Source organism: Etheostoma cragini, chromosome 16, assembly GCF_013103735.1.
Source record: "Etheostoma cragini isolate CJK2018 chromosome 16, CSU_Ecrag_1.0, whole genome shotgun sequence".
NCBI classification, from domain to species: domain Eukaryota; kingdom Metazoa; phylum Chordata; class Actinopteri; order Perciformes; family Percidae; genus Etheostoma; species Etheostoma cragini.
The window spans coordinates 47,618-58,635 of NC_048422.1; the positions used below are offsets into that span (position 1 = coordinate 47,618).

General features: G+C 41.4%; 2 protein-coding genes across 4 annotated transcripts in view; one reads left to right on the forward strand and one right to left on the reverse strand.

Annotated features, from left to right (window-relative positions):
• LOC117959254 (ras-specific guanine nucleotide-releasing factor RalGPS1-like) overlaps nucleotides 1-11,018 on the reverse strand; it is an 86,430-nt gene that overhangs the window by 27,285 nt on the left and 48,127 nt on the right. The window lies entirely within an intron of this gene.
• Nucleotides 9,323-11,018, forward strand: part of LOC117959255 (angiopoietin-related protein 2-like) — a 14,041-nt gene continuing 12,345 nt past the window's right edge. The window contains exon 1 of one of the 2 annotated variants that reach the window (XM_034896264.1): nucleotides 9,323-9,634. The gene's annotated coding sequence lies outside the window, so the exon portion shown is untranslated. The remainder of the gene's footprint in view (nucleotides 9,635-11,018) is intronic. The other variant, XM_034896265.1, reaches the window with a different exon arrangement.

Below are 11,018 nucleotides of genomic sequence, written 5' to 3' on the forward strand. Positions count from 1 at the left end.
ATTGGCTGCTTAGAAATTAAGTGTTAACGAGCAGTTGGACAGGTGTACCTAATAAAGTGGCCGGTGAGTGTATATTGTTTGGTGATTTCATTATACATTAAAAAATATATATGGTAATTATTTATGGTTTTAAAAAAACTTAAAGAAGATTTTTACATTAGATTCATTAGATAATTGAGTTGGAACTTCCCAACATTCCATAATATCATTTTTTAGAGATAATTCTATAACATATATCGTTCATGGATCCTTCTCCAAGAGGCCTTTTAGAGGACTGTCTAAATTCTGAACAAATCTTACAGGTTATGGTATTCAACATATATTAACATATATATGTATTTGCACATGTCACTGGTTTCTTTAGTTTATGCCGATTTTTACGAGAGAAAAAATGATCTTAAATATATAGTATTATAATATTATGATGCCAGCTTCTTCAGAGGTCAACACTTAGGTCAACCGATGGGACATAGTTTTGTTTTGTTTATCTAATTAAACAATTTCTGGACCTGTACTTTTGAAGGGTTCTCGTAACTGTATCTGTAATAAAACAATATTTAGAAAAAACAGTTTCTGACAATATTTAGGTATTCTTTCCACAGAATAGGGACTTGCAGCCATATCAATCAAAAGCAGCATTTTCTTTAATATTAACTTGATGATTAATCCTCTTAAGGAGGAAGGCTGCCTGTCGTCCCTCTTTTATACAGTGAGTCAAAGAGGTTGTGATGTGTCTTGTCACTAAAAAACACACAATGGAATCTGGTTAATCAATCTATGTTTAGGTACTTTGGGGATGTAAATGATAAGTCTGTTGGAGGTGGCTGGTAAAGGCCGCTGCTCTAAGTAAACCTAAAACAAAACCACAGATCTGCACTGCAGTCGATGGTAAAATGATTGTGAAAACTCTTGAACTTCCTCCGTGTCAAAATGAAAACTCTTATCCAGGGCACCATTATTTTACTGGGGAACCGGGTCGGTGTGGATTGAGAGGTCTAAGAAAGACTTTTTTTTTTTTCTGTACAAGCACATTATGGGATGCAAAAAAATGCAAATAATGTGGTTAGAAACTACTTAACGAGGCTTGTAAAAACATTCCTCACTTTATTTCCCACGTCTTTACAAACTTCCACCTGCGACTTTCAACCGCCTTGCCTAAAACAAAATCAAACTTCTAAACTTTGAAACAGGCTACGTGTGGAGACAATTATCTTTGAGGATGTCCACATGGTAACTGTAAAACCTGACCTAAGAAGAGGAGAGGCGCCAAGCCAGAGTTCCAACAGTGTAACCCAGGCACGTGCAGCCTTGGTTCTGGATACCAGCGCAGCGGAGCGAGATAGCGATGTGGTACAGCAACCTAAATGGAGCTGTGTAGTAGAAGAGGGCAGCCCTCCAGAACATGCCCCTGGGAATGTCACTATGGAGACGTAACCCTGCCTTAATCTTCTATTAAATTTGATGTATAGTATCAAATCATAACAAGAGTTATCTCAAGACACTTGGCAGAATGAGTAGGTCTAGACCCCCTATCATTTCCAAACACCCAACAATTCTAGTAATTTCCCCAGAGAGAAGAAGACAAGCAGTAGTATTGAAGCCAGCGCTGGGAGAAAGAACACGTTTTAAAATATGAAGATGGTACGTGTTTCTGTTACAAAGTGTTTGTCTGAAGACACACTGCTCTAAGTTGGTTCAGCTCCTTCAAAATGACCGCCTAGTGGAAAGAGATAGGTAAAAAGTATGAGCCACAACTCTGGCCCGAAGGCTACAAGGGAGGTGAATGTACCAGATGCTGGGACTTCTGCCGATACGTGGCTTTGATCGACATGTATGACTACGAGAGTGGTGTCTTATATCTTGGACAGAGTGCTGCGGTCGACGTGCGATGCATTGTTATTGACGAGCTCCTTGACGATGCCCATAACAGTGTTTCGCACACATAGACTCATTTGTGGCAGGCCGCCACATGTTGTGTTTCATTATAATTATTATTTTTTTACGCTATTTAAAAATGTGCATTCGTTCAAGTGCATTTCCTTTCTCTGCTCTCCTCCATCTCTCTGTCACTCTACACACACACATAGAAAAAAATATGGCCAAAACCCTTTGCTCCCTCAAGTTTGGCAGCATTTGTACAATTGGCACAGTGGTAGGCGGAGTCTGTTGGGCCGGTAGGGGGGGGGGGCAAAACAGTCAGTAAAAGATAATGGAACAGTGACATAAAATAGCAGTTGTAGTTTTTACATTCCGTCAGCTAGAGGGGCAAGAAAAAGCAAGGCAAGCTTTCAAGAGTAATTATACATATATAAACTGTATGTATATGATTATACACCAAAGTTACTAGATGTATGCACTAGAGCCAGGACCCTCTCATCCACAGGTGATACAGTATATTTTACATATGCTGCTGGAGCTGATTAACCAGCTAAGCTGCATTATTGTTACTGGATTTGAACACTCTGCTGTGAAACTAGCGCTCATACCAGTTTGATTGTGCAGTCAGGCTGTATCGGACTCTCAATTGTGCAGCGAGAAGCAACTGCTGACGGTCAAAGAGCTCTGACTGCTGTCTGCCCGGGATGGGCTGTGCTGCCATCTATCATTATTAAATGAAGACAGTTCCATAACCTGTTGAAAATCCCTGTAGTCACGTTAAAAAATAGACCAATATAATGGTTTGCTGTACGGGAGTACATGTACTGCATGTTGTTACCCTGTACCTGTACATGTGTAATGACAATAAAGTTTAATCTAATCTAATGTAAAGATGCAATGTTGCATTATCCTGAACAAGCGGCATTGTCTTGTTCTGTCTTTCTGCTTGCCCCCCCATTCACATGTGTCACATTACTCTATGAAGGATAAACTAACAATCTGCAATTCACACACACCCACCTAAAGGATTATTAGGAACAACTGTTCAATTTCTCATTAATGCAATTATCTAATCAACCAATCCCATGGCTTACTTCAATGCATGTAGGGGTGTGGTCCTGGTCCAGACCATCTCCTGAACTCCAAACTGAATGTCAGAATTGTAAAGAAAGGGGATTTAAGCAATTTTGAGCGTGGCATGGTTGTTGGTGCCAGATGGGCCGGTCTGAGTATTTCACAGTCTGCTCAGTCACTGGGATTTACACTACAACCATTTCTGGGGTTTACAAAAAATGGTGTGAAAAGGGAAAAACATCCAGTGTGCGGCAGTCCTGTGGGCGAAAATGCCTTGTTGATGCTAAAGGTCGGAGGAGAATGGGACAACTTTGACTGAAATAACCACTCGTTACAACCGAGGTGCAGCAAAGCATTTGTGAAGCCACAACACGCACAACCTTGGGACGGATGGGCTACAACAGCAGAAGACCCCACCGGGTACCACTCATCTCCACTACAAATAGGAAAAAGAGGCTACAGTTTGCAAGGGCTCACCAAAATTGGACAGTTGAAGACTGGAAAAATGTTGCCTGGTCTGATGAGTCTCAATTTCTACTGAGACCTTCAGATCGTAGAGTCAGAATTTGGCTTAAACAGAATGAGAACAAGGATCCATCATGCATTGTTACCACTGTGGTGGTGGTTTAATGGTGTGGGGGATGTTTTCTTGGCACACTTTAGGCCCCTTAGTGCCAATTAGGCATTGTTTGAATGCCCAAGCCTACCTGAGCATTGTTTCTGACCATGTCCGTCCCTTTATGGCCACCGTGTACCCATCCTCTGATGGTTACTTCCAGTAGGATAATGCACAAAGTCACAAAGCTCGAAGCATATCAAATTGGTTTCTTGAACATGAAAAGGAGTTAACTGTACTAAAATTACCCCCCCAGTCACCAGATCTCAACCCAATAGAGCATCTTTGGGATGTAGTGGAACGGGAGCGTCGTGCCCTGGATGTGATCCCAAGAATCTCCATCACCTGCAAGATGCTATCCTCTCAATATGGGACAACATTTCTAAAGAATGCTTTCAGCACCTTGTTGAATCAATGCCAAGTAGAATTAAGGCAGTTCTGAAGGCAAAAGGGGGTCAAACACAGTATTAATATGGTGTTCCTAATAATCCTATAGGTGAGTGTATATTCTGAACAAGGAATGGTAATTTACAGTATATTTGACATCCCTGATCAATTACTGAACAACATAATTTAGCCTATATCAAAATAGACAACATTACACCTCCCTATGTTTTGTATTCACAAAATGATTGCATTACAAATTAGCTACAACAGTAATGGCAGTAAACTTATGTCTATAAATCTTTCAACTTTTTTTAAATTTTTATTTTTGGAATTGTTACCTTCCACCAGAATTTTGTGATTTCCTTGACATAATTTAAGACGTTTTCCCCATGGATCGGTGCCTAAAATGAATGAGTATGCAGGAACTGAAGTGTTTGATGCTAGGGCAAATAACTGTAATCCCATTGAAGACATCAAGAAGACTAATTACATTCCAATGAAATGTTGCTTAAAACTCCAGGAAAAAGAAAGTGTTTCCTGGGCTTAAAATCATTTCTCTTTATGTTACACCCATCTCCCCATGAGATGTACAGGTGGTCTATGATATCAGCTGTGCTGGCAGCTTCAGCCAAAATATTACATCACCACGCAATACGATACGCTTAACAAATATGTAAGGATGATGCAATCCTAACAGACATGAGCGTTGGGTGTAATGTGTTTCAGCTGTGCGTGGTCTGCAGAGTTCTGGCTTCTCTGACCCACAGCAGAACACATTTGTTCATGCTGCCTGGGACTCAGTGCTGTGGTTGCGGGCGTCCGGCTGGCTTTTTGTTTTGTTTTCTAACTTTCTAGTTCCTTTTTGTGTTTCCACGTTTAATTTCTTTGTTGTACCCTGCCTCTTTCTGTGGTTCCTGTGTTTTTCCCTTCCTCTCCTGCCTACTGCTGCCAGCTGACTACACACACCTGTTTGAGATTCAATCATCACCTCTCCCGCTGCGCACACCTGCCAGCCAGCGATCAAGCTCAGTACTCCAACCCTGGTTCCACTCTCCGTCTTCCCTTGACCATTGTCTCAGCCACCCTGGTGACACTTGCTGTAAGCTCTCTGGGACACCTAGCACTACCTGTCTCTGTCCATGATGTGATCCTTACTAATCTCGGTTCATTGTCTCCATACCTGTCTGTTGTCTCCAGTCTGCTGGCTTCACCGTTCAGTCCCCCCCCTTACGGCTCCATGCTCCTTCCTGCCTTCGCTCCTGCTTCCAGCCTTCCTCCCTTGACTCCTTTGTTCCCCGGACTGCAGTGCATCCTCCTCGGCTCCCTCAGTCCCAGTTCCCCCACGCTCCCTCGACATTGTATTCCAGTCCTCAGGTCCCCCGCCCTCCTACCCAGCCCTCGCCATCATACTGCCGCCCTAAGGTTCCTCGCCATCCTACTCCCGCCCTCAGATCCCTTGCCATCCAGATTTTTGTTGTGCCTTGCATTTGTGTCTGTTCTGTCTTCCGTTTAACACTCAAGCTGCAATACTGCTGCAAATGGATACACAAACAAAAACAGATGAATGGTCATGTTATGTGATCATCTGTGAGATGTGTTAATTTGGACACTTATATTGTCTCACATACATATTGATATTCTTCAGTAGCTTTTGTTGCTCATCTTTTCTGCTACATTTCCTGCATCGCTCATTTTGCTGCTGATTTATTGTTTTAAAACAGTAGTATACTTCTATGTTTGCATATACAACAATGCATGAAAGCAAAATGGAGGAAACCCCATATAGCCTACTGCATTTGTAACTAATAAGCCAATTCCATTATGTCAAAAAGTTATCCATCAGCATCAGTGCTCATAGCAATTACAATCCTCTAGCGGTATTAGATTTGTTTTTCTTAACCTTAACCAATTCAAGTCCACAGCGTCCGCCAGTGCACTAGTAAGTACTCTAGCCAGTATGTGATGGTACCCGCCTTTTCCTGCCGCCCGGCGACCAATCCACCTGGCCCCAACGCCTATCATTGTGACGGGTGGGCCCACAGAGTGGCAGCTTTATGTAGCTCTTTGGGGCAGTGCACAGCCATGCGATAAGTGTCAAGCCCCGGTCCCAAGAAGCGTGCTGGCAAGCCCCACACCCAGGTCTGGCTCCAGACGGGAGCCCCAGTTTCCCTTTTGCGAGCAAGATGCTGGAGCCCCCTTTCCGCTGATTCATATGGGATTTGTGAATCACACTTTGTTTGGTCCCTGCCCTGGGATCACCCTATCAGGAGTAGGAGTATTTTGCCCCCAACAACACAGCCCCCAGGGTCACAGGGTCACCCAAACCCCTCCACCATGTTAAGGTGGCCATTTTAAGAGGGACAACAGTGAGTTATCTGTGATTTCTCTCTGTTGAAGTGTGTAAGTTGTCTAAATGCAGCTGAAACACACACACAAAACCATTCACAGCCCACTGCTTTTCCCTCACTACCTGCTGCTGCTAGTTGTAGTTGGAGGTCATTATCGGGCCCAACAGAGCAGATTGTGTGGATGAATAGAGAAGACTGAGACTGGAGAGTGGTCACAGGCTGGGGCATGCCCTCCTTTATGAGGTACAGAAAGGAAAAGACATACAAAAGCCAGTACAAGAAGTCCCAAGACTTTCTCTTTGTTTAAAGACACAGAGGAAGAAGCAGAACAAAGAAATGAAATCATGGCTCCGGGTTTGCGCTCTGCTGCGTCTGGCTGTGCTCTGAGGCATGTTTCAACTTTGCATGAAGGCACTCAAATGAGTATCATAATATTTCCTTTCAGGATTAGCGCTTAAGTGGTGAAATATGATCTTGACTTTTGAGTCATAACAAAAAAATGTGTGTAAGATATTCTCCTGTATAGAGACAAGAGCCACATCAGGCACTAGCTGGTGTCTCCAGCCCACCTACTCCACAATATTTGAAAAAGGCTTATGACTTTATGATTAAAATACAAAATCAGCTGAAAATCCATTCCTAATGAGTAAGGTTTCTCGGAATAAAATCAAAGGATAACCATCTTCCACGCCCATCTGACCTCTCTGAGACAATGCACCGATACAGTCATGTCATACCTCACATGTAATTAAAAACAAAAAGTCACAACAGGTTATTTACTGAAAGGGTTGTTTAGCTGTTATGTAACCAGTGATTACTATGACAACATAACACACTTTTACAAAACTCCACCTCTGCTTTTGCAAATGTTCTGAATAGACCGTTCCTGCCTGCATTCATCTCAGATGGAACAGTTGTTTAAAGAACCAAAATAATGGACTGAAAACACACAGTTCAAGCTGGAAAACTACAACTTTCTGTTCCTAGAAAAGTTCAGGTTCATAAGAGTCTGAATGAGGCCTGGAAAAAGTTGAACTGAAATTTTGCTAAGGAATTCGTCTTTAGCTTCCAATTTTTTTCAGTGGCATACAAACCTAAAGGAGTCTTCTGTTATCAAATACTAACATTGCCCTAATAAACATGTTGATGCATTTCCATCCACATAAACCATGTTCAAAACACTTGCCTGTTTTGAACATGGTTTATGTGAAGTGTTCTTCACTGGTTTCTGTTGGCACACCGCTACACATCATGGTGTGTTCAAGCAGCAGGGACATCTTTTGCATGTGCATGTGTGAGTGCTGGAGATATAAAAGAAAATGTGGGACCGACGTCCAAAAACACTGCGCCATAGGACTCCCAGTGGGGAGCATGTTTAAAAAAAATTGCTTGTCCCAAATGTTGAACATTGTGAAGGGATGGAAACCTTAAATTGCTAATTATAGAGAGCTAATGCTGTGTCGCCTTCGTAACAACATTGTTGGGATATATACATAGGATCTATAAAATGGTATGTTCTCTAGAAGCTGCGTTGTAGCAACGCCGAAACTCACGTACAGTTGTGTTAAAAATAATAGCAGTCCAACATCACCAACCTCATTGATCACATTTTTTGGTAGAAGTGATATTTCTACATAATTTACTAGAAAGTGTTGTTGAGTCCTAGAAAACCAACAGAGCCAACAGTCATGACATGCATGCTGCTCATTCTGTAGAATTGAATCTGTAATTGAAAGAGGCGTGTTCAAAATAGTAGCAGTGTTGCGTTCAATAGTGAGTTGATTGATTCTGTGAAGACAGGTGTCAATTATGGCCCATATTTAAGGATGGATGGAAGTACATTTGTGCATTCTGGTTAAAGTGCATTTCACACTGAAGTACAAAATGTCTTGTTTCAGACACTGCTCTGACGAACAGCGGACTTTAATTAAAAAGTTGATTTGAGAGGGAAAACATATAAAGAAGTGCAGAAAATGACAAGCTGCCCAGCCAAAATGAATTCAAATGCCTTGAAATGGCATCCAAAGACTAAACGATGTGGGAAAAAACGCTCAACTACCATTGGAATGGATGGAAGAGTAGGCAAAATGACAAAGGCTCAACCAATGATCAGCTCCAGGAAAATCAAATTAGACTTCAAGTTACCTTTGAGTACTGTTATGATCAGAAGAAGGCTATGTGAAGCGAAGCTAGAAAGTCCCATTTCCAGAAAAGAGACATATACTGAATAGGTTGGAATTGGCCAAAGGAGAAATGGAGCAACATTCTGGGGACTGATGAGAGCTAAATTGTTCTGCGGACAGTTTGTCTTCCAACCCCGCTGCACTGAGTTCAAGCCACAGTACACTGTGAAGACAGTAAAGCATGGTGGTTATGGGGATGCTTCTCATACTGTGGTGTTGGGTCTATTTATCACATACCAGGGATCATGGATCACTTTCAATAAATCAGAATACTTGAAGAGGTCATGCAGCCTTATGGTGTCCCACAGAACACTTGTGTGGTGACATCAAAAATGCTGTTTCTGGAATACCTGTTCACAGGTGCCAGAAGTTGGTTGACTCCATGCAACACAGATGTGAAGCAGTTCTTAGAAATAATGGTTATGCAACTAAATATTAGTGCAGTGATTCAAAGAAAATTAAACCTTTTATACACCCCTTATAAACCCTTTCATACACTACATGTTTGAGTTTGTAAAGAGACAGACTAATATTTCTTCCTTTTTCTTCACTTCTTGTAAAGGTAGAACACAGACTTTATCACCTTTGGCCTTATTTTGATTTGGAATTGAATGTGCAGTGTCCACAGTGCATTACTATTATGGAATTAAAAAGCTATTCTATGAATTTTGAGCATCATTCACCTTTTAAACACACTGCTATTATTCGGAACACTGGATGTCAACCACTGCTGTGGTTTGCACAAATATCCTCCATGATCTCCCTGTTGTCAAGGGGAGGAGAACGGGGTGTGGCCATGGCTAGATGCTTAATTACTCAAAGAGAAAATCCTGTGTAATAGCAGGAAGACCGAGGGAGGTGGAAGAGCAACAGATTCTAACAGTTGATGACTTGACAAAAGTAGAAAAAAAAATCCTGTGCTCCAGATGAATGGAGTGGGTTGGCTGGTTGCTGCTGCTCGATGATTGGATACATGGACACTGATACACATACAGCCATCTCATTTCCCCCCAAGAATGGATTGTGACAGCAGGTAAAGGAAATACTATGTTTCACTGTCTAAATACTAGACTAACTCAGAGGACATGAGGACTGGCTCTGGCAACTAAGGACTCGCCGGGGGTATAAGGGAGCTGAGACAAGAAGAGGTGAGTGGGACTGACATTTTTTCATTTCATCTTCAACTTAACACAGAATACTGGACTGTGCTCTGTGCGGGACATATTCCAAATGCCTTGTAATTTTGTAATTCTTTCAGCCTGACGGATTTGATATTTTTGCACAGTTGAAGTTCTATGGGGGTTGAACAAAGTCTCGCTGCACAGTAAGACTTTGTTCTGTCAGTGGGGTGTAATGAGTTTAACATAAAGTTGATGCACTCTCATCAATGACTCGTTTTCTTATTCAAAGGCAAGAGTAGAAAATCCACAGGAATACAAAGATTGTTCTGACACTGGTGTAGAACAGACATGTCCAACTCATCATTCACTTTTTCCTGATATGCAGATATGACATAGCTTGTTCTTTGTTTAGAAATTGTTTTAAAATGCAAAACATGATGCAAATCCACCATGAACACTATTTTCTTTTCATATGGTTATGTTACATGGTATATATGAGGTCTTGCATGTCCAGCTCTATCTCAACAGCACTCTAGAGTATGATGTGGCTAAACCACAGATGCATTCTGGGATAGGAGTAAAAAGGTCTGGGTTTTTTGCATTTCTTTAAACCAATCAGAACGGTCTTTGGCGACGCAATTCCATCAATCAGTCTCAAAACGTCCCAGGTAGAGAGGAAATGCCCTAAACATATTTCTGAGTCAATATAAGTCTGTAGATGTTGTCAGGTTTGGACTCAAATAAATCCAGAAAATGTTTGAGCTGATTGGACAATGGACACTTGAGTTACACCCAAATCCGGTTTCGTTGGCAAAACACAAATGCACGCTTTACCATGGCCTGCCCTTTGGGGAAAGTTTTTCTTTTAATAAGTTTTCATCTTTAAGGTCTTAAGATGACACAGACCAAATTTGAAGTTGATTGGATGAAATCTCTAGGAGGAGTTTGTTAAAGTACGACATGTGGGAATGGACAAAAACACAAATTTTGTACGATCAATTCGAAATGGCAGACTTCCTGTTGAGTTTAGGGTATTCCTCCAATGAGTTTTTTTGTAAGTTAAAAAAATAATTCCTTCAGTTTCAATTAGGCCTTTGCGCTTTATTCATTTATTCAGCGACCGGGTCCTAATAATCCAAACTGTAATCCAAAACAGGCCTATATAGCGTAGTCCTCTCTCTTTCCCCTGTACTATCAGCTGGACCATCACATTCTATTAATTATAAATTTAAAAAAAAAAAAAACGCTGTAAAACTTCCTGCTAGGTATGTATCTATCTCAATGCAATAATCATGTTTTTCAGCTCTAACAAGCAAGAGACAGCAGCAAGAGACAAGGTTCAAGGTAACTTTATTATCCCCAAGGGGCAATTTGAATTACAGCCAGCAGTAACAATATTCTATCAACCCAC